This window comes from Crotalus tigris, unplaced genomic scaffold (genome assembly GCF_016545835.1).
Source record: "Crotalus tigris isolate CLP2741 ecotype Arizona unplaced genomic scaffold, ASM1654583v1 scf7180000017950.1190679, whole genome shotgun sequence".
NCBI lineage: Eukaryota > Metazoa > Chordata > Lepidosauria > Squamata > Viperidae > Crotalus > Crotalus tigris.
In genome coordinates this window covers 844,014-863,946 of record NW_024096740.1, presented here as the reverse complement: position 1 = coordinate 863,946, position 19,933 = coordinate 844,014, and the positions used below count along the sequence as shown (strand labels likewise).

Below are 19,933 nucleotides of genomic sequence, written 5' to 3'. Positions count from 1 at the left end.
GGAGTTAACCTTGGTTAGGAAGTAACCGAGGCTAGATCTCTACAAGATCAGGAAGAAGAGGTGTGTTCTGCACAAAAGGTGCTAAGCGTTCTAGTTCGTAATGGATGAGATGGACAGGAGTTTGTCATTTGGTTGCTCTTTTGTCCCTGGCAGATTGAGTCGGCTTGCGTCTAAATGTTAGGATCTGATCTTGCCTTATAATAATAATAAAGTTGGAAGGGACTTTGGAGGCCATCTAATCCAACCCCCTGCTCAGGCAGGAAATCCTATACCATTTCAGACAAATGGCTGTCCAGTCTCTTCTTAAAAATTTCCAGAAGCGGTGAATGCTCCAACACTGGAAGTTTTTAAGAAGAGACTGGACAGCCATTTGTCCGAAATGGTATAGGGTTTCCTGCCTGAGCAGGGGGTTGGACTAGATGACCTCTAAAGACCCTTTCAACTTTATTATTGTTGTTATTGTTATTACTTCTCCCCTCCACTCTGAGGTGAGATTGATCTCATCACTTCTGAGTTTCCCTCAGTCCTTTTAATACAGGGGTCTCCCGCCGTGGCAGCTTTAAGGCTTGACGATGTCAACTCCCAGAATTCCTCAGCCAGCCAAACCCACATCACAGGATTGTTGTGGGAAAAGAAGAGGAGGGAGTATTATGTATGTCCGCCGTAATGAATTATATATAAAAATAATAAAGCTGAGATAAAAATAAACAAATCTACTATTGTTGTAATATATGGTATTAATATAGAGCAATATTTCTTCAATTGCAAGAGAGTGGCATATACATTTGATAAAATTATCATATACTGTATCTACTATATTTATATACATACCCTTATTGATATATGTACTTTTATTGTTATACTCGTAATATTTTAATATATGCTATAATAATTTACTATGTATTGTCCTATACTGTATGTACTTTTATAACAACAATAACAACAACAACAATAATAATAAAGTTTGAAGGGATCTTGGAGGTCATCTAGTCCAACCCCCTGCTCAGGCAGGAAACCCTACACCAAATCAGACAAATGGCTGTCCAGTCTCTTCTTAAAAACTTCCCGTGTTTGGAGCATTCACAGCTTCTGGAGGCCGGTTGTTTCACTGGTTAATTGTTCTCACTGTCAGGTAGTTTCTCCTAGGTTGCTTCTCTCCTTGATTAGTTTCCATGAATGGATATCATCATTATCGTTATCATCGTTATTGCTACAATGCTATAGCAGCGTTTCTCAACTTCGGATGTGCGGATTTCAACTTCTCCAGCCAGCAAAGCTGTGGGGACTTCAACTCCCAGAATTCCCCAGCCAGCATTGCTGGCTGGAGAATTATGGGAGTTGATGTCCGTACATCTTCAAATGGCTAAGGTTGAGAAATAATGTGCTATACTATCCCACAGTATACTGTTGTCGTCCATAAATGTCTATTACGACGAATATAATTATTGCTGCTGCCACCGCCGTCATTTCAGCGGTGCCACCTCAATCCTCCCAGGCGTTCGCCTCTTTAGTCCCTCCCGCCTTCCCGTAGGTGGGCCGCTGACGAAACTCCAGTTCCCGGCATGCTCTGGGAAAAGGAAGCGACCCGAGAGAACGAGAGCGAGAGCGAGAGAGAAAGGTCCGTGCGGGCCTATGGACGTCGCCTGGTGAATTGGATGCGTCCGTTGCAGGAAGAGAGGCGCGTGGGCTCTGCGGCTCTGTGGGGCGACCAGCCCCGGGAGCGCCTTCCTGCTCCTCCTCGCCGCCGCCGCCGCCGCCTGGCGCAACTTTGAGGAAAGCAAAGGTGAGAACGGCCTTTTCTCCCCCTTCCCCCGCTTCTTTCGGCGGGCTGCGGGGCGGGTGGGGCCGGCGGGGTCTTTCCCGCCCTTCGAAGAAGTCGCGCCTGTGCTTTTTTTTTTTTTTTAAAAAAAAAATATTTTTATTTTTAGGTTTTCGCCGCCGCCGCCCCCGTTTTTCCCAAGGCCGGGACATCTGCCCGGCGGGAAAACGCATCTTTTCAGCCATTTTGAAGCCGGGAAAGGAGAAAGCGGGGCGCCATCAGGCCGAAAACGTGCTCGGGGCCGCCTCGTTTTCTAAGGGGAGGCTGAGCTCCCACCCTTCCCTTGGGAAGGGGATTCATTTCCCCCGGCCTTGCTGATTTCTGTCTTGGGAAAGATGATAAAAATGGAAAGAGGAGGAGGAGCCCTACGTGGCTTTATTTCGCCATGCAGGGCAGTCCTCCACTTACGACCACAGTCGAGCCCCACGTTTCTGTTGCTAAGCGAGGCCTTGGGCTAAGTGAGGTTTGCCCCGTTTTACGACCTTTTCCTTGGCGCGGTGGTGAAATGAATCGCTTGCTGTTATAAAATTAGTCTCTCTCTCTCTCTCTCTCTCTCTCTCTCTCTCTCACACACACACACACACACACACACACACACACACACACACACACACACACGGTTGTGAAATGGATCTGGCTTCCCCATGGCCTTTGCTGGTCAGAAGGTCGCAAAAGGGAATCACCTGACCCCCCCACACTGCAACTGTTGTAAGAGTGAAAACTGGTTGCAAAACTCACGTTTTTCAGGGCCCTTGTAACTTCAAGCGGTCACTAAGCGAACGGTTGTAAGTTGAGGACTGCCTGTAGAAAATGTGGGTTTCTGCCCTGCTTTATTAGTACAGGTAGTCCTCGATTTACAATACAGGTAGTCCTCGATTTACAACTGTTCGTGTGGTGATCTTTGCAAGTTGCAAAGGCACTGAAAAAAGGGACTGTATGACCATTTTTCACACTTACGGCCCTTGCACCATCCCCATAGTCAGGTGATCCAAATTCAAATGCTTGGCAACTGACTCGTCTTTGTGACGGTTGCAGTGTCCCGGGGTCACGTGATCTCCTTTTGCGACCTCCTAACTGGCAAAGTAGGAGGGGGAAGCCAGATTCACTTAAACAAGCGTATTATTAATTTAACCGCTGCAGCGATTCACTTAACCCGTGGCAAGAAAGGTCGTAAAATGGGGCAAAAGTCACTTAACAAACGTCTCTCTTAGCAACAGAGTGAGTTCAATTGTGGTTGTAAGTTGAGGACTACCTGTATTTCTCAAAGCGTGTGCTTAAGACTCCTGGAGGTCCCCAAGATCCTTTCTGAGTCCCATAAAATCCATCTATGTTGAAAAATATTAGCATTAAAATCCCATGTAACAAGTGTCGTGAAGGTGAATGTATCAGTTTTAGTTGCTTAATATGGTGAATATTGAATGAGGTAAACCCATACATACCAAAGCCCTTTTGGGGTCCTTGATGGTTTTTAAAAGCACAAAAGGGTCAAGAGCAAAAAAGCTGCATATAAAAGCAAATTCTTCAAAATCTTTTAAGCTCCGGTTGAGGAACAGGTTAGACCAGCCATTTGGTCAAGGCTGACTGCATTGTTGATTTATTTAATACGATGGCGAAAGTCTTTGATAGCTCTATTTTATGTACCAAATTTCCCAAAAGTGCTTTTTAAAAAAGTAACCTGACTTTGTTTTTTCCTTGAGGATGTTTTGCTTCTCATTCAAGAAACTTCTTCAGAGCAATGATGGAGAAGATTAATTAAGGCTGTGTGTGTGTGTGTGTGTGTGTGTGTGTGTGTGTGTGTGTATAGATAGATAGATAGATAGAATTTCAAACCTGAACAAATGTGGCTGAATTATAGATAGATAGATAGATAGATAGATAGATAGATAGATAGATAGATAGATAGATAGATAGAATTTCAAACCTGAACAAATGTGGCTGAGTTTTGAGTGTGTGTGTGTGTGTGTGTGTGTGTGTGTGTGTATATATTAGTAGTAAAGTTGGAAGGGACCTTGGAGGTCATCTAGTCCAACCCCTTGCTCAGGCAGGAAACCCTATACCATTTCGGACAAATGGCTGTCCAGTCTCTTCTTAAAAACTTCCAGTGTTGGAGCATTTACTGTTTCTGGAGGCAGGCTGTTCCACTGATTAATTGTTCTCACTGTCAGGAAGTTTCTCCTTAATTCTAGGTTGCTTCTCTCCTTGATTAGTTTCCACCAGTTGCTTCTTGTCCTGCCTTCAGGTGCCTTGGAAAATAGCTTGACTCCCTCTTCTTTATGGCAGCCCCTGAGATATTGGAATATTGCTATCATGTCCCCCCCCCTTGTCCTTCTCTTCGTTAATTCCAGCAGCCGTTCCTTATATGTTTTAGCCTCCAGTCCCCTAATCCTCTTTGTTGCTCTTCTCTGTACTCTTTCTAGTGTCTCAACATCTTTTTTACATCATGGTGACCAAAACTGGATGCAGTATTCCACGTGTGGCCTTACCAAGGCATTGTAGAGTGGTATTAATATTTCACGTGATCTTGATTCTATCCCTCTGTTAATGCAGCCTAGCACTATATATATCCCTACTCTGACAACAGTTTGGCCAACAAAAGCTAACTGATTTTTATCAACAGACTTGTTTATATTAAACAGTCTTGTTTATATTCCTATCCTGGTGTTCGTTTTTCTTTTAATTTTGCTAATAGGCAGGCAGGCAGACAGACAGACAGACAGACAGATAGATAGATAGATATAGAGAGATAATTTCAAACTTGAACAAATGTGGCTGAGTTTTGAGAGGGGGAGAGAGAGAGAGAGAGAATTTCAAACTTTTGAACAAATGTCTAAACTGAACTGTAAAGCTAGGGTCAGAGTTGTATTTACCCCAGTCGAACTGCTTCTGAATGAAATATGTGTGGATTTAGACAAAGCAGCGAATTGTTGATTGCACAATCAGCTGGATATTTAGTCTGGAATTTGGCATTTTGATCTAACTTTCGAGTCCTTCCAAAGGTCTTGGGATAAGCTGATGTTGTCGCTTGATGGTTGTTTAAAGTACCTTCACGAGATGTAAGCTGTTCCAAGGAAAGCTTGCCTTTCGCAATTGACCCGTTGGGGTTTTGTCAGTACTTAACGGTGGTCAAGTTGTTTAGTTCAACTTCGCATCAAGTTCAATTTCAGTTATTTTGGGATTGCGCTCAAAGTGGTTGTCTGTTAGTATTGGTGCTGTTTTTGCCTTCTTTTGTCACTGTTCTTCTGCTTTCATGTTCCTTGGCTTCTTCATTTCAGCCCATTTTGGTTCCAATATAACCTTGTTGCTACTTTTGTTGTTCTATTATTTGTACTGTAGTCAACTCTTAAACCAGGGGTCTTCAAAGTTGGCTCTTTTATGACTTGTGGACTTCAACTCCCAGGTACACTGGCTGAGGAATTCTGGGAGTTGAAGTCCACAAGTCATAAAAGGGCCAGGTTTGAAGACCCCCTGATCTAGCAGTATAGCAGGCCAACTCTTAAACCAGGGGTCTTCAAAGTTGGCCCTTTTATGACTTGTGGACTTCAACTCCCAGGTACACTGGCTGAGGAATTCTGGGAGTTGAAGTCCACAAGTCATAAAAGGGCCAACTTTGAAGACCCCTGTCTTAAACTGTTCGATTGGTTTATGAATAAAATATGCATACATTGAGCTAAAGCAGCATATTACCGTTGTTACTGGTTTTGTTGACATTGCTGCTACTCTTTATCATGGTGGGCTGTTGGTATTTTGTCATTTCAAAAGAACGGGCATACTTAATGCAGATAGTCCTGGACGTATGACCACAATTGAGCCCAGAATTTATGTTGCTAAGTGAGAAATGAATTTTGTCCCCGTTTACGACTTTTCTTGCCACATTTGTTAAATGAATCGCTGCACGTTGTTCAGTTAGCCACGCGGTGGTTAAGAGAATCCGGCTTCCCCAGCTGACTTTGCTTGTCACAAGGGCGCCAAAGGTGATCACATGACACACCCCCTCCCGGGACAGTGCAACCGTCATAAATATGAAGCGTCTGAATTTTGATCACATGATCATGGGGATGTTGCACAGGGTAACTATGAAAAACGGTCGCAAGTCCCTTTTTTCCCAGTGCCGTTGTGACTTTGAACGGTTCCTAAACGAACTTTTTGGAAGTCGAGGACTGCCTGTATGATTATAAACATTTTGCCTTGTTTAATTTTAAAAAGAGAGGGCACTGCAGGAGAATTAATTCCCCTTGTAAGAGAGCCTCGGCTCTCTGCGCAATATTTCATAAATAGATATACTTGCAAAAAAGACCAGTTTCAATCTTCTAGAGCAGTGGTTCTCAACCTTTTTAATGCTGCGACCCCAACCGGTTGTAAGTCGAGGACTACTCAACCGGTCGTAAGTCGAGGACTACTCAACTGGTGCAGCACCGTTTGCAGAATGGGACTTTTGGCGGGCTCAGCAGGGCAGAGACAGCCTGGACAATTCCTATTGGATTTTGAAAGACAATAGAATTAGACTCTATTCAAGAGAGTCCGTTTGCAGGACTGGCGGACTTTAGGCGTGCTTTTTTCTCAGCAGTGGATAGCATGACAGCTCTGGACTAATTCTATTGGACACTTTTTGAAATGCCAATTAGAATTAGACTCTATTCAAGAGAGTCTATTCTATTGGCTTTCCAAAAAGCCAAAGGAATTAAAAGGGAGTAGCACAAGCTACGGATGGGAAAGAGGGGGAAGGGAAAAAATGTGCGGGACTGTGTTGTTTTGGCTGATCCCCGGTGAAATGGTCGTTCGACCCCAAATGGGGTCCCGACCCACAGGTTGAGAACCACTGTTCTAGAGACAATATAAAATGAAAAGGCCTGGTGTGCTCTGTGGCATCTTCATGCATCTTGATGGCTTGAGGAATTCTGGGAATTGAAGTCCACCGTCTTAAACTTGCCGTGGTTAAGAAGCGCTGAGCTTGACGAAACACCCTGCTTCAGTCATAGCCAGATGATACCAGGTAGAAATATTAATGGAGTAGAATTTAATGTTGTTGCTGTTAGTTGCAAAGTCGTGTCCGACCCATCGCGACCCCATGGCCAACGTTCCTCCAGGCCTTCCTGTCCTCTGCCATCTTCTGGAGTCCATTTAAGTTCACACCTTCTGCTTCAGGGACTCCATCCAGCCAGCTTAGGCAAGGGATAAAACCAAAATGCACAAGCTAAGATATGATACATACAAGTAACAGCATAGGTAGGCCACCATGCTTCAATAGTAGTAACTGTCGAGAGGGATCATCGGAAAGTCTTATGTAGACATATCACTTTAAATATGAGCCTAGCAGTGTGCTCTGCAGCTGCCAAAAAGGCAACACGAGTGCTAGGCTTGCATATTAACAGAGGGGATTTTAGAATCAAGATCACGTGAAGTAAGTTATTAATACCACTCTTCAATGATTGGTAAGGACACACATGGAATACTGCATTAAGTTTTGCGTCACCCACGATTGTTAAAAAAAGATGTTGAGACTATTATGAAAGAGTTACAGAGTAAGAGCAACCAAAGAGCTTTAGGAGGGACGGAGGCCTAAAACATTATTAGGAACGGTTGCGAGAATTGGGTATGTCTATTTTAACGAAGAGAAGGACAAGGGGGGACATGATATCAGTATTCCAATATCTCAGGGGCTGCCATAAAGAAGAGGGAATTAAGCTATTTTCCAAAGCACCTGAAGGCAGGACAAGAAGCAACGGGTGGAAACTAATCAAGGAGAGAAGCAACCTAGAACTAAGGAGAAACTTCCTGACAGTGAGAACAATTAATCAGTGGAACAGCTTGCCTCCAGAAGCAGTAAATGCTCCAACACTGGAAGTTTTTAAGAAGAGACTGGACAGCCATTTGTCCGAAATGGTGTAGGGTTTCCTGCCGAGCAGGGGGTTGGACTAGATGACCTCCAAGGTCCCTTCCAACTTTAACTACTATTACTATTACTATCTCATTCTCTGTCGTCCCATTCTTCTGATGCCCTCAATCTTTCCCAGCATTAGGCCCTTCTCCAGTGAGTCCTTCCTTCTCATTAGGTGGCCAAAGTACTTGAGTTTCAACTTCAGGATCTGGCCTTCTCAAGAGCAATCAAGGTTGATCTCGTTCAGGACTAACCGGTTTGATCGCCTTGCAGTCCAGGGGACTCGCAGGAGTCTTCTCCAGCACCATAGTTCAAAGGCCTCCAGTCTTTGGCGCTCAACCTTTCTTATGGTCCAACTTTCACAGCCATACAAAATAACTGGGTTTTTTTTTTTGATCTGTACTAAATGTAGAGAGAGGGGCTGAAAAAAAAAATACTACTGAATTTAGTAGGATTTATCATTTCTGGGAGACATGTCTACAAATCAAGGTATTAATGGACGTTATCCATAGAAGACAGGAATATATATGACTCTGTTACAGCCTTAGACCAATTTGAGATCCTTCATCATTCATTGGTAAGGGGAGATTCCAAAAGCAGCGTGAAATAATCTGGATAAGAATAAATAAAACAGAAGGGAGTTTTTAGTAAAACCCTAACCCAGGGGTAGGCAACCTTGGTTTTTTTATGACTTGTGGACTTCAACTCCCAGAATTCCTGAGCCAGCCATGCTGAGGGGAAAGGGAGAGGTTTCCAAGCTGAGCCATGGCTGGCTCAGGAATTCTGGGAGTTGAAGTCCACGAGTCATAAAAAGAGCCAAGGTGGCCTACCCCTGGCCTAACCATATGGCACATTGTTTGCCATCCCATTCTCATAGCTGCAAGGTAAAATTTGACCCCATCACAGGCCACTGTGGCCTGATGGTCTGCTTGGAGAAAAACTATACACCCCCTCTATCTGGAACAGGTAGTCCTTTTCTTAACAACGATTCGTTTAGTGCAGTGTTTCTCAACCTTGACAATTTTAAGGCATGTGGACTTCAACTCCCAGAATTCCACAGCCAGCATTGCTGGCTGTGGAATTCTGGGAGTTGAAGTCCACATGCCTTAAAATTGTCAAGGTTGAGAAACACTGGTTTAGTGAGACTTCCAAGTTACAACAACATTGTAAAAAGTGACTTATGGCCGTTTTTCACACTTACGACTGTTGCAGCATCTCCATGGTCACATGATCAAAATTGAGATACTTGGCAACTGACCCGTACGTACGACGGTTGATGTATCCCGGGGACTTACTGCTAGTTTTTTCAGGGGTCCAATTAGCATTAAATTATAAATACTGCTGTATGGTGTCTTTTATACTTGAGAATCACACCATTAGAAATGTTTGTGGTCACAAATCTCGGTATCTGCCATTGTTGACAGGCTGGTTAGGGCAGATATTCTGCGGTGTCAGGATATTTTTGAGGATTAGTCAAATACTATCCTTAGGCATATTAAAAAAAAAATAACTTGATGGCCTCTCATCATTCGTCATGTCTGACAAGAGAAGCCATATTGAGTCAGTTTATATCTTATGAGGGTTGAAAGCTTTTTGGCCTGTTGGCTGTTATTGTCTCTGGAGCCCATTGTGGACATTTAAAAAATGGCCGGTGTATGGATGCTTGCCTCCTCTTCATACAGGGATTGTCGTTGTAGATCTGGCTGTTTGCACAGAAGAGTTGTTGTTGCTCACCATTTCGACAGCCTCCAGAGTTGCCCACTGTATCTCTGTTGTCCTGGTTCAGTGTTAAAATATTCATATGTGAAACTCTAGGCCAGCGGTTCTCAACGTTTGTGTGACGGCGACCCCCGTCACACAAACGTGCGCATGCGCGGCGCGGCCGCGCATGGGGGCGGGGCCCCGCGCGCGGCGTGCATGCGCGGCGCCACCCCCGTAGGCGCGGCGCCACCCCCGTAGGCGCGGCGCCACCCCCACGCGCGACGCGCATGCGCGGTGGCGCCCCCGGAGGTGCGCCGCCGCCCCCACGCGCAGCGCGCGTGCGCGGCACCGCCCCCGGAGGCGCAGCGCGCCCCCGGAGGGGACAAAATGGCGGATCGCCGCGTTTGGCGACCCCACAAAAGAGGTCGATCGACCCCAAATGGGGTCGCGACCCATAGGTTGAGAACCGCTGCTCTAGGCATCTGTTTAATAAAACTCGCTGCTGAAAAACGGAAAATACTTGCGGTCTGGCAAATGGAGAAAAGAAAGGGGAAAAAAATTGTAGCTTACAAATTTTGCCTCCCGTGAAGAGCTTTCTTAAAAATAGAAACCTCCTTGTGAGCTGTGGTGCACACATTTTGCAGCGTTACTGAGTGCCATAAATCCCACAGTTAAAATCTTAAATTCGGCAAAAAAAGGGTCCTCTCAGATGAATTCTTTTTCTTCTTCTGCCATATCCGTTATTGGACGTTGGCGATCATGTTGGCGATCCTGTTTTTATCAGCAGCCACACGAAAAAGTGCTGCTGAGTTTTGTCCAAACCAGTCCCTTAGATTTTGAAGCCACGATGTTCTTCTTCTGCCTGGACGTCGTTTGCCTTCCATCTTTCCCTGGAGGATTAAATGGAGTATGCCGTATTTTTCTGGGTGTCGCATCACATGTCCAAAATATTCTAATTCAGTGGTTCTCAACCTTTTTAATGCTGCGACCCCCCCCCAACCGGTCATAAGTCGAGGACTACTCAACCGGTCGTAAGTCGAGGACTACTCAACTGGTGCAGCACCGTTTGCAGAAGGGGACTTTTGGCAGGCTCAGCAGGGCAGAGACAGCCTGGACAATTCCTATTGGCTTTTGAAAGCCAATAGAATTAGACTCTATTCAAGAGAGTCTATTCTATTGGCTTTCAAAAGCCAATAGAATAAAAGGGAGTAGCACAGCTAAGGAAAAGGGGGAAAAAATGGCGGACTGTGTGGTTTGGCGACCCCCGTGAAATGGTCGTTCGACCCCAAATGGGGTCCCGACCCACAGGTTGAGAACCACTGTTCTAGAGACAATATAAAATGAAAAGGCCTGGTGTGCTCTGTGGCATCTTCATGCATCTTGATGGCTTGAGGAATTCTGGGAATTGAAGTCCACCGTCTTAAACTTGCCGTGGTTAAGAAGCGCTGAGCTTGACGAAACACCCTGCTTCAGTCATAGCCAGATGATACCAGGTAGAAATATTAATGGAGTAGAATTTAATGTTGTTGCTGTTAGTTGCAAAGTCGTGTCCGACCCATCGCGACCCCATGGCCAACGTTCCTCCAGGCCTTCCTGTCCTCTGCCATCTTCTGGAGTCCATTTAAGTTCACACCTTCTGCTTCAGGGACTCCATCCAGCCATCTCATTCTCTGTCGTCCCATTCTTCTGATGCCCTCAATCTTTCCCAGCATTAGGCCCTTCTCCAGTGAGTCCTTCCTTCTCATTAGGTGGCCAAAGTACTTGAGTTTCAACTTCAGGATCTGGCCTTCTCAAGAGCAATCAAGGTTGATCTCGTTCAGGACTAACCGGTTTGATCGCCTTGCAGTCCAGGGGACTCGCAGGAGTCTTCTCCAGCACCATAGTTCAAAGGCCTCCATTCTTTGGCGCTCAACCTTTCTTATGGTCCAACTTTCACAGCCATACAAAATAACTGGGTTTTTTTTTTTGATCTGTACTAAATGTAGAGAGAGGGGCTGAAAAAAAAAATACTACTGAATTTAGTAGGATTTATCATTTCTGGGAGACATGTCTACAAATCAAGGTATTAATGGACGTTATCCATAGAAGACAGGAATATATATGACTCTGTTACAGCCTTAGACCAATTTGAGATCCTTCATCATTCATTGGTAAGGGGAGATTCCAAAAGCAGCGTGAAATAATCTGGATAAGAATAAATAAAACAGAAGGGAGTTTTTAGTAAAACCCTAACCCAGGGGTAGGCAACCTTGGTTTTTTTATGACTTGTGGACTTCAACTCCCAGAATTCCTGAGCCAGCCATGCTGAGGGGACAGGGAGAGGTTTCCAAGCTGAGCAATGGCTTGGCTCAGGAATCTGGGAGTGGAAGTCCACGAGCATAAAAAAAGATCCATAGGTGGCCTACCCCGGGCCTAACATAGGACATTGGTTTGCCATCCATCTCATAGCTGCAAGGTAAATTTGACCCCATCACAGGCCACTGTGGCCTGATGGTCTGCTTGGAGAAAACTAGACACCCCCTCTATCTGGAACAGTAGTCCTTTCTTACAACGATTCGTTAGTGCAGTGCTCTCAACCTTGACAATTTTAAGGCATCGGGACTTCAACTCAGAAATTTCCACAGCCAGCATTGCTGGTGTGGAATTTGGTGGAGTTGAAGTCCACATGCCTTAAAATTGTGTCAAGTGTGAGAAACACTGGTAGTGAGACTTCCAAGTTACAACAACATGTAAAAGTGACTTATGGCCGTTTCACATTACGACTGTTGCAGCATCGCCATGGTCACATGATCTAAATTGAGATACTTGGCAAATGACCGTACGTACGACGGTTGATGATCCGGGGACTGACGTACTAGTTTTTTCAGGGGTCCAATTAGCATTAAATATAAATACTGCTGTATGGTGTCTCTTTATACTTGAGAATTCACACATTAGAAATGTTTGGGTCACAAATCTCGTATCTTGCCATTGTTGACCAGGCGGTTAGGGCAGAGATTCGCGGTGTAAGGATATTTTGAGGATTATTAGTCAAATAACATTAGGCATATAAAAAAAAAAACTAACTGATGGCATCTAATCATTCGTCATGTCTGACAGGAGAAGCCATATTGAGTCAAGTTTATATCTTATGAGGGTTAAAGCTTTTTGGACGGTTGGCTGTTATTGTCTCTGGAGCCCATGTAGGACATTTAAAAAATGGCGGGTAGGAGCTTGCCTCCTCTTTCATACAGGGGACTGTCGTTGTAGATCTGGCTGTTGCACAGAAAGAGTTGTTGTTGCTCACACATTTCGACAGCCTCAGAGTTGCCCACTTGTATCTCTGTGTCCTAGGTTCAGTGTTAAAATATAATATGTGGAAATCTAGGCCAGCGGTTCTAAGTTTTTGTGACGGCGACCAACGTCACACAAACGTAGCCATGCGAGGAGCGGTCCGCTCCATGGGGGCGGGGCCCGCGAGCGGCGTGCATGCGCGGCGCCACCCACACGTAGGAGCGGTGCCACCCCCCGTAGGCGCGGCGCCACCCCCACGCGCGGCGCGCATGCGCGGTGGCGCCCCCCGGAGGCGCGCCGCCGCCCCCACGCGCAGCGCGCGTGCGCGGCACCGCCCCCGGAGGCGGCAGCGCGCCCGGAGGGGACAAAATGGCGGATCGCCGCGTTTGGCGACCCCACAAAAGAGGTCGATCGACCCCAAATGGGGTCGCGACCCATAGGTTGAGAACCGCTGCTCTAGGCATCTGTTTAATAAAACTCGCTGCTGAAAACGGAAAATACTTGCGGTCTGGCAAATGGAGAAAAGAAAGGGGAAAAAAATTGTAGCTTACAAATTTTGCCTCCCGTGAAGAGCTTTCTTAAAAATAGAAACCTCCTTGTGAGCTGTGGTGCACACATTTTGCAGCGTTACTGAGTGCCATAAATCCCACAGTTAAAATCTTAAATTCGGCAAAAAAAGGGTCCTCTCAGATGAATTCTTTTTCTTCTTCTGCCATATCCGTTATTGGACGTTGGCGATCATGTTGGCGATCCTGTTTTTATCAGCAGCCACACGAAAAAGTGCTGCTGAGTTTTGTCCAAACCAGTCCCTTAGATTTTGAAGCCACGATGTTCTTCTTCTGCCTGGACGTCGTTTGCCTTCCATCTTTCCCTGGAGGATTAAATGGAGTATGCCGTATTTTTCTGGGTGTCGCATCACATGTCCAAAATATTCTAATTCAGTGGTTCTCAACCTTTTTAATGCTGCGACCCCCCCCCAACCGGTCATAAGTCGAGGACTACTCAACCGGTCGTAAGTCGAGGACTACTCAACTGGTGCAGCACCGTTTGCAGAATGGGACTTTTGGTGGGCTCAGCAGGGCAGAGACAGCCTGGACAATTCCTATTGGCTTTTGAAAGCCAATAGAATTAGACTCTATTCAAGAGAGTCTATTCTATTGGCTTTCAAAAGCCAATAGAATAAAAGGGAGTAGCACAGCTAAGGAAAAGGGGGAAAAAATGGCGGACTGCGTTGTTTGGCGATCCCCGTGAAATGGTCGTTCGACCCCAAATGGGGTCCCGACCCACAGGTTGAGAACCACTGTTCTAGAGACAATATAAAATGAAAAGGCCTGGTTTGCTCTGTGGCATCTTCATGCATCTTGATGGCTTGAGGAATTCTGGGAATTGAAGTCCACCGTCTTAAACTTGCCGTGGTTAAGAAGCGCTGAGCTTGACGAAACACCCTGCTTCAGTCATAGCCAGATGATACCAGGTAGAAATATTAATGGAGTAGAATTTAATGTTGTTGCTGTTAGTTGCAAAGTCGTGTCCGACCCATCGCGACCCCATGCCAACGTTCCTCCAGGCCTTCCTGTCCTCTGCCATCTTCTGGAGTCCATTTAAGTTCACACCTTCTGCTTCAGGGACTCCATCCAGCCATCTCATTCTCTGTCGTCCCATTCTTCTGATGCCCTCAATCTTTCCCAGCATTAGGCCCTTCTCCAGTGAGTCCTTCCTTCTCATTAGGTGGCCAAAGTACTTGAGTTTCAACTTCAGGATCTGGCCTTCTCAAGAGCAATCAAGGTTGATCTCGTTCAGGACTAACCGGTTTGATCGCCTTGCAGTCCAGGGGACTCGCAGGAGTCTTCTCCAGCACCATAGTTCAAAGGCCTCCATTCTTTGGCGCTCAACCTTTCTTATGGTCCAACTTTCACAGCCATACAAAATAACTGGGTTTTTTTTTTTGATCTGTACTAAATGTAGAGAGAGGGGCTGAAAAAAAAAATACTACTGAATTTAGTAGGATTTATCATTTCTGGGAGACATGTCTACAAATCAAGGTATTAATGGACGTTATCCATAGAAGACAGGAATATATATGACTCTGTTACAGCCTTAGACCAATTTGAGATCCTTCATCATTCATTGGTAAGGGGAGATTCCAAAAGCAGCGTGAAATAATCTGGATAAGAATAAATAAAACAGAAGGGAGTTTTTAGTAAAACCCTAACCCAGGGGTAGGCAACCTTGGTTTTTTTATGACTTGTGGACTTCAACTCCCAGAATTCCTGAGCCAGCCATGCTGAGGGGAAAGGGAGAGGTTTCCAAGCTGAGCCATGGCTGGCTCAGGAATTCTGGGAGTTGAAGTCCACGAGTCATAAAAAGAGCCAAGGTGGCCTACCCCTGGCCTAACCATATGGCACATTGTTTGCCATCCCATTCTCATAGCTGCAAGGTAAAATTTGACCCCATCACAGGCCACTGTGGCCTGATGGTCTGCTTGGAGAAAAACTATACACCCCCTCTATCTGGAACAGGTAGTCCTTTTCTTAACAACGATTCGTTTAGTGCAGTGTTTCTCAACCTTGACAATTTTAAGGCATGTGGACTTCAACTCCCAGAATTCCACAGCCAGCATTGCTGGCTGTGGAATTCTGGGAGTTGAAGTCCACATGCCTTAAAATTGTCAAGGTTGAGAAACACTGGTTTAGTGAGACTTCCAAGTTACAACAACATTGTAAAAAGTGACTTATGGCCGTTTTTCACACTTACGACTGTTGCAGCATCTCCATGGTCACATGATCAAAATTGAGATACTTGGCAACTGACCCGTACGTACGACGGTTGATGTATCCCGGGGACTTACTGCTAGTTTTTTCAGGGGTCCAATTAGCATTAAATTATAAATACTGCTGTATGGTGTCTTTTATACTTGAGAATCACACCATTAGAAATGTTTGTGGTCACAAATCTCGGTATCTGCCATTGTTGACAGGCTGGTTAGGGCAGATATTCTGCGGTGTCAGGATATTTTTGAGGATTAGTCAAATACTATCCTTAGGCATATTAAAAAAAAAATAACTTGATGGCCTCTCATCATTCGTCATGTCTGACAAGAGAAGCCATATTGAGTCAGTTTATATCTTATGAGGGTTGAAAGCTTTTTGGCCTGTTGGCTGTTATTGTCTCTGGAGCCCATTGTGGACATTTAAAAAATGGCCGGTGTATGGATGCTTGCCTCCTCTTCATACAGGGATTGTCGTTGTAGATCTGGCTGTTTGCACAGAAGAGTTGTTGTTGCTCACCATTTCGACAGCCTCCAGAGTTGCCCACTGTATCTCTGTTGTCCTGGTTCAGTGTTAAAATATTCATATGTGAAACTCTAGGCCAGCGGTTCTCAACGTTTGTGTGACGGCGACCCCCGTCACACAAACGTGCGCATGCGCGGCGCGGCCGCGCATGGGGGCGGGGCCCCGCGCGCGGCGTGCATGCGCGGCGCCACCCCCCGTAGGCGCGGTGCCACCCCCGTAGGCGCGGCGCCACCCCCACGTGTGGCGCGCATGCGCGGTGGCGCCCCCCGGAGGCGCGCCGCCGCCCCCACGCGCAGCGCGCGTGCGCGGCACCGCCCCCGGAGGCGGCGCGCGCCCCCGGAGGGGACAAAATGGCGGATCGCCGCGTTTGGCGACCCCACAAAAGAGGTCGATCGACCCCAAATGGGGTCGCGACCCATAGGTTGAGAACCGCTGCTCTAGGCATCTGTTTAATAAAACTCGCTGCTGAAAACGGAAAATACTTGCGGTCTGGCAAATGGAGAAAAGAAAGGGGAAAAAAATTGTAGCTTACAAATTTTGCCTCCCGTGAAGAGCTTTCTTAAAAATAGAAACCTCCTTGTGAGCTGTGGTGCACACATTTTGCAGCGTTACTGAGTGCCATAAATCCCACAGTTAAAATCTTAAATTCGGCAAAAAAAGGGTCCTCTCAGATGAATTCTTTTTCTTCTTCTGCCATATCCGTTATTGGATGTTGGCGATCATGTTGGCGATCCTGTTTTTATCAGCAGCCACACGAAAAAGTGCTGCTGAGTTTTGTCCAAACCAGTCCCTTAGATTTTGAAGCCACGATGTTCTTCTTCTGCCTGGACGTCGTTTGCCTTCCATCTTTCCCTGGAGGATTAAATGGAGTATGCTGTATTTTTCTGGGTGTCGCATCACATGTCCAAAATATTCTAATTCAGTGGTTCTCAACCTTTTTAATGCTGCGACCCCCCCCCAACCGGTCATAAGTCGAGGACTACTCAACCGGTCGTAAGTCGAGGACTACTCAACTGGTGCAGCACCGTTTGCAGAATGGGACTTTTGGCAGGCTCAGCAGGGCAGAGACCGCCTGGACAATTCCTATTGGCTTTTGAAAGCCAATAGAATTAGACTCTATTCAAGAGACTCTATTCTGTTGGCTTTCAAAAGCCAATAGAATAAAAGGGAGTAGCACAGCTCAGGAAAAGGGGGGGGGGAAATGGTGGACTGCGTTGTTTGGCGACCCCTGTGAAATGGTCGTTCGACCCTAAATGGGGTCCCAACCCACAGGTTGAGAACCACTGTTCTAACTTTTGGGTTTTTTTAATTGTTTGGATGATTTCTCTTGGCTTTCCCAGACGGCTTATCACCTCCTCATTTCTGATCTTGTCAACCCAGCTTCTACGTAACAGCTGCCTGTAAATCCACATTTAAAATGCTTCTAGTCTCTTCAGGTGACCTTCTGTCAGAGACCAACTCTCTACTCCAGGGCTTTTCAATCTTTTCACCCATCGTATCACTTTTAGGATATGGCAACATCTGAGTACCACCAGACGCCTAGCAAGGTGTCAAAAACTTGATGACCCCCCCCCCCAAAAAGGAAAAAAGTGATAAAGTACAGGCAGTCCTCGACTTACAACAGTTCACTTAGTGACTGTTTGAAGTTACAATGGCACTGAAAAAGTGCCCCTCAAGGCACAGCCAAGCAAGACATCTGCCTGCCTGCCCGGCCGTGCTCTTCCTCCTGTCTGAGGTTTTCATTGTGAGCATTTCTGTTGAGGATTGGCAGCGGGGGTAGGGTAGGGGGTGTTTGGTTTTTATCCCCCCCCCGTCTGCTGGGTGGTTTCAGCAGGTTTGGTTACTTCACATGACCCTGGGACACTGTGACTGTCATAAATATGAATCAGTTGCCAAGTATCTGAATGTAAATCACAAGGTCCTGGAGATGCTGCAACATTCCAGCTGATCGGCACTTCTTCTGGGATCAGCAGAAGCACCAGGGCAAGTGCTGCTTTCCAGCTGATTTTGCTTCTTCAGGGCTCAGCAGAAGCACCAGGATCAGCGCCGAGCTTCAGCTGGAGCCTGGCACTGACGATCCTGGTGCTTCCATTGAGCCCTGACAGCCCTGCAGCTCCAGCCATCTCTCGCTCAGGCTTGTGCGGTGCTACCACCGGTTCAGCTCATTATTGTGTTATGGTAGCCCCCCGCTACCCATAACACTGCTTGAAAAGCCCTGCCCTACTCCATAGAGCAGGATAGAAAAAACATAACAACTGACAAGCCTGATTTTCAATCTTAGGCTTACGTATGTCGTGACTGTAGAAGTCCTTTTTCGTTTTGAAGAATGCTGTTCAGGCTTTCTCTGTCCGTGTCTTTACTTCAGTGGTCATGTCCCAGCTTTCATGTAAATTAGAACCCAAGGTGCGTGATCCTTTCAACTTTTTCTAATGGGATTCCTTCCGAATTTATTGGTGGTAAATTAACAGGGTTGTTTCCTGACGACCATGTTCGTGGTTTTTGAGGTGTGAATCTTCAAGAATGGGCTTGCATAAACCAGAGCTTTTCAACCTTTTCACCCATTGTACCACTTTTAGGATATGTCAATATCCGAGTACCACCAGTCGCCTAGCAAGGTGTCAAAAAATTGATGACCCAAAAAAAAATGAAAAAAAATGATAAAGTACAGATAGTCCTTGACTTACAACAGTTCGCGTAGTGACTGTTCAAATACAATGGCACTGAAAAAGTGCCCCCCAAGCCACAGCCGAGCAAGATGCCTGCCCGCCCGGTGGCGCTCTTCCTCATGGCAGCGGAGGCCTAAAGTGAAAAGGTTTTATAAAGCTCAGCTGAAGGCCTAGGACTGGGGCACCGGTGCGTGCCCACAGAGAGGGCTCTGAGTGCCGCCTCTGGCATCCATGCCATAGGTTCGCCACCACTAATTTAAAAGAACTTCAAGGCAAGGATTTCTTCCTTAAAGAACATTTTTATTTTGGAAACAAGATATTGGCAAGTACAAAGGTGAACCCAAGGCTAAATTCCCTTCCCCTGGGTTACAGAGTTGTAAGTTACATTCCCCCCCCCCCAAAAAAAAATTGCTGTCATAAATCACATTAGCCAATTGTGAGAAAAGGTGGGGATTCCTCCCAGCTGCTTCAGCCCGCCAAAATGTTTTCACCAATGACCTTGGTTCCCATAACATGTGAATTGTTTTTTTGCTAACTGAGAAATTTCCTCCCTCCCTCCTTCTAACTAAAAATGTGGCCAAGTTGAGAAAAGGAAAACAGCTTCAATTCGGTTTGTCATAGCATTGGCAACCAGTTCTGAGCTGCAGAAACTCAGAACTTTTGCAGGCGTAGGGAAATAGATGCAAATCAAACAAACACCACAACACTCTTAGTCGGGCACTAGAGAAAGGCACACAGTGTAAAGCAAATGTTAGTGAGGAGAGGTTGCCAGTGGTGACTGAGAACTTGTGGGAGGGAGAAGGAGGAGAGGAAAGGGGTTGGGAATGTACAGCCCTGCAGTTGGATCCAGCCCTATAATTCATTTTATTTGACGCGTCTTTCAAAAAAGAGAGCTTGTTGGAAAGGGTGACAGACGGCAGACCCATGGCATGGTTTCAAAAGGTGTGTCTGCTGGGAGCTCCCCCCCTCCACACACACACACACACACACACACACACACACGGGAATTGTAAAAGTGTAAGGACCTGCCTCAACGAGGTCTTCCAAGAAAGCAGAACTCTTTGAAACAGGTGTTTCAAAAGGAACTTTTATTGAGTGATAATGATAGTACAATAGAGCAAAGCAAGATCTGAAGATTTCACACGAAAGGTTGCATCAAAAGGCTCATTCGGGTCTCCTCCCCCCAGTGTCCAACCGTCCGTTTGAATTCCGGCAAATCCATAGGCCAGGGGTAGGCAACCTTGGCTCTTTTATGACTCGTGGACTTCAACTCCCAGAATTCCTCAGCCAGCCATGCTGAGGGGAA

The 19,933-nt window shown here is 46.0% G+C and overlaps 1 protein-coding gene across 8 annotated transcripts in view; it reads left to right on the top strand.

Moving 5' to 3' along the window:
• Positions 1-1,571: 1,571 nt before the first annotated feature.
• LOC120308826 (zinc finger protein with KRAB and SCAN domains 7-like) overlaps positions 1,572-19,933 on the top strand; it is a 64,894-nt gene continuing 46,532 nt past the window's right edge. For 4 of the 8 annotated variants that reach the window (XM_039345358.1, XM_039345357.1, XM_039345356.1 and 1 more), the window contains exon 1: positions 1,572-1,783. The gene's annotated coding sequence lies outside the window, so the exon portion shown is untranslated. The remainder of the gene's footprint in view (positions 1,784-19,933) is intronic. The other 4 variants (XM_039345361.1, XM_039345360.1, XM_039345359.1 and 1 more) reach the window with 2 other exon arrangements.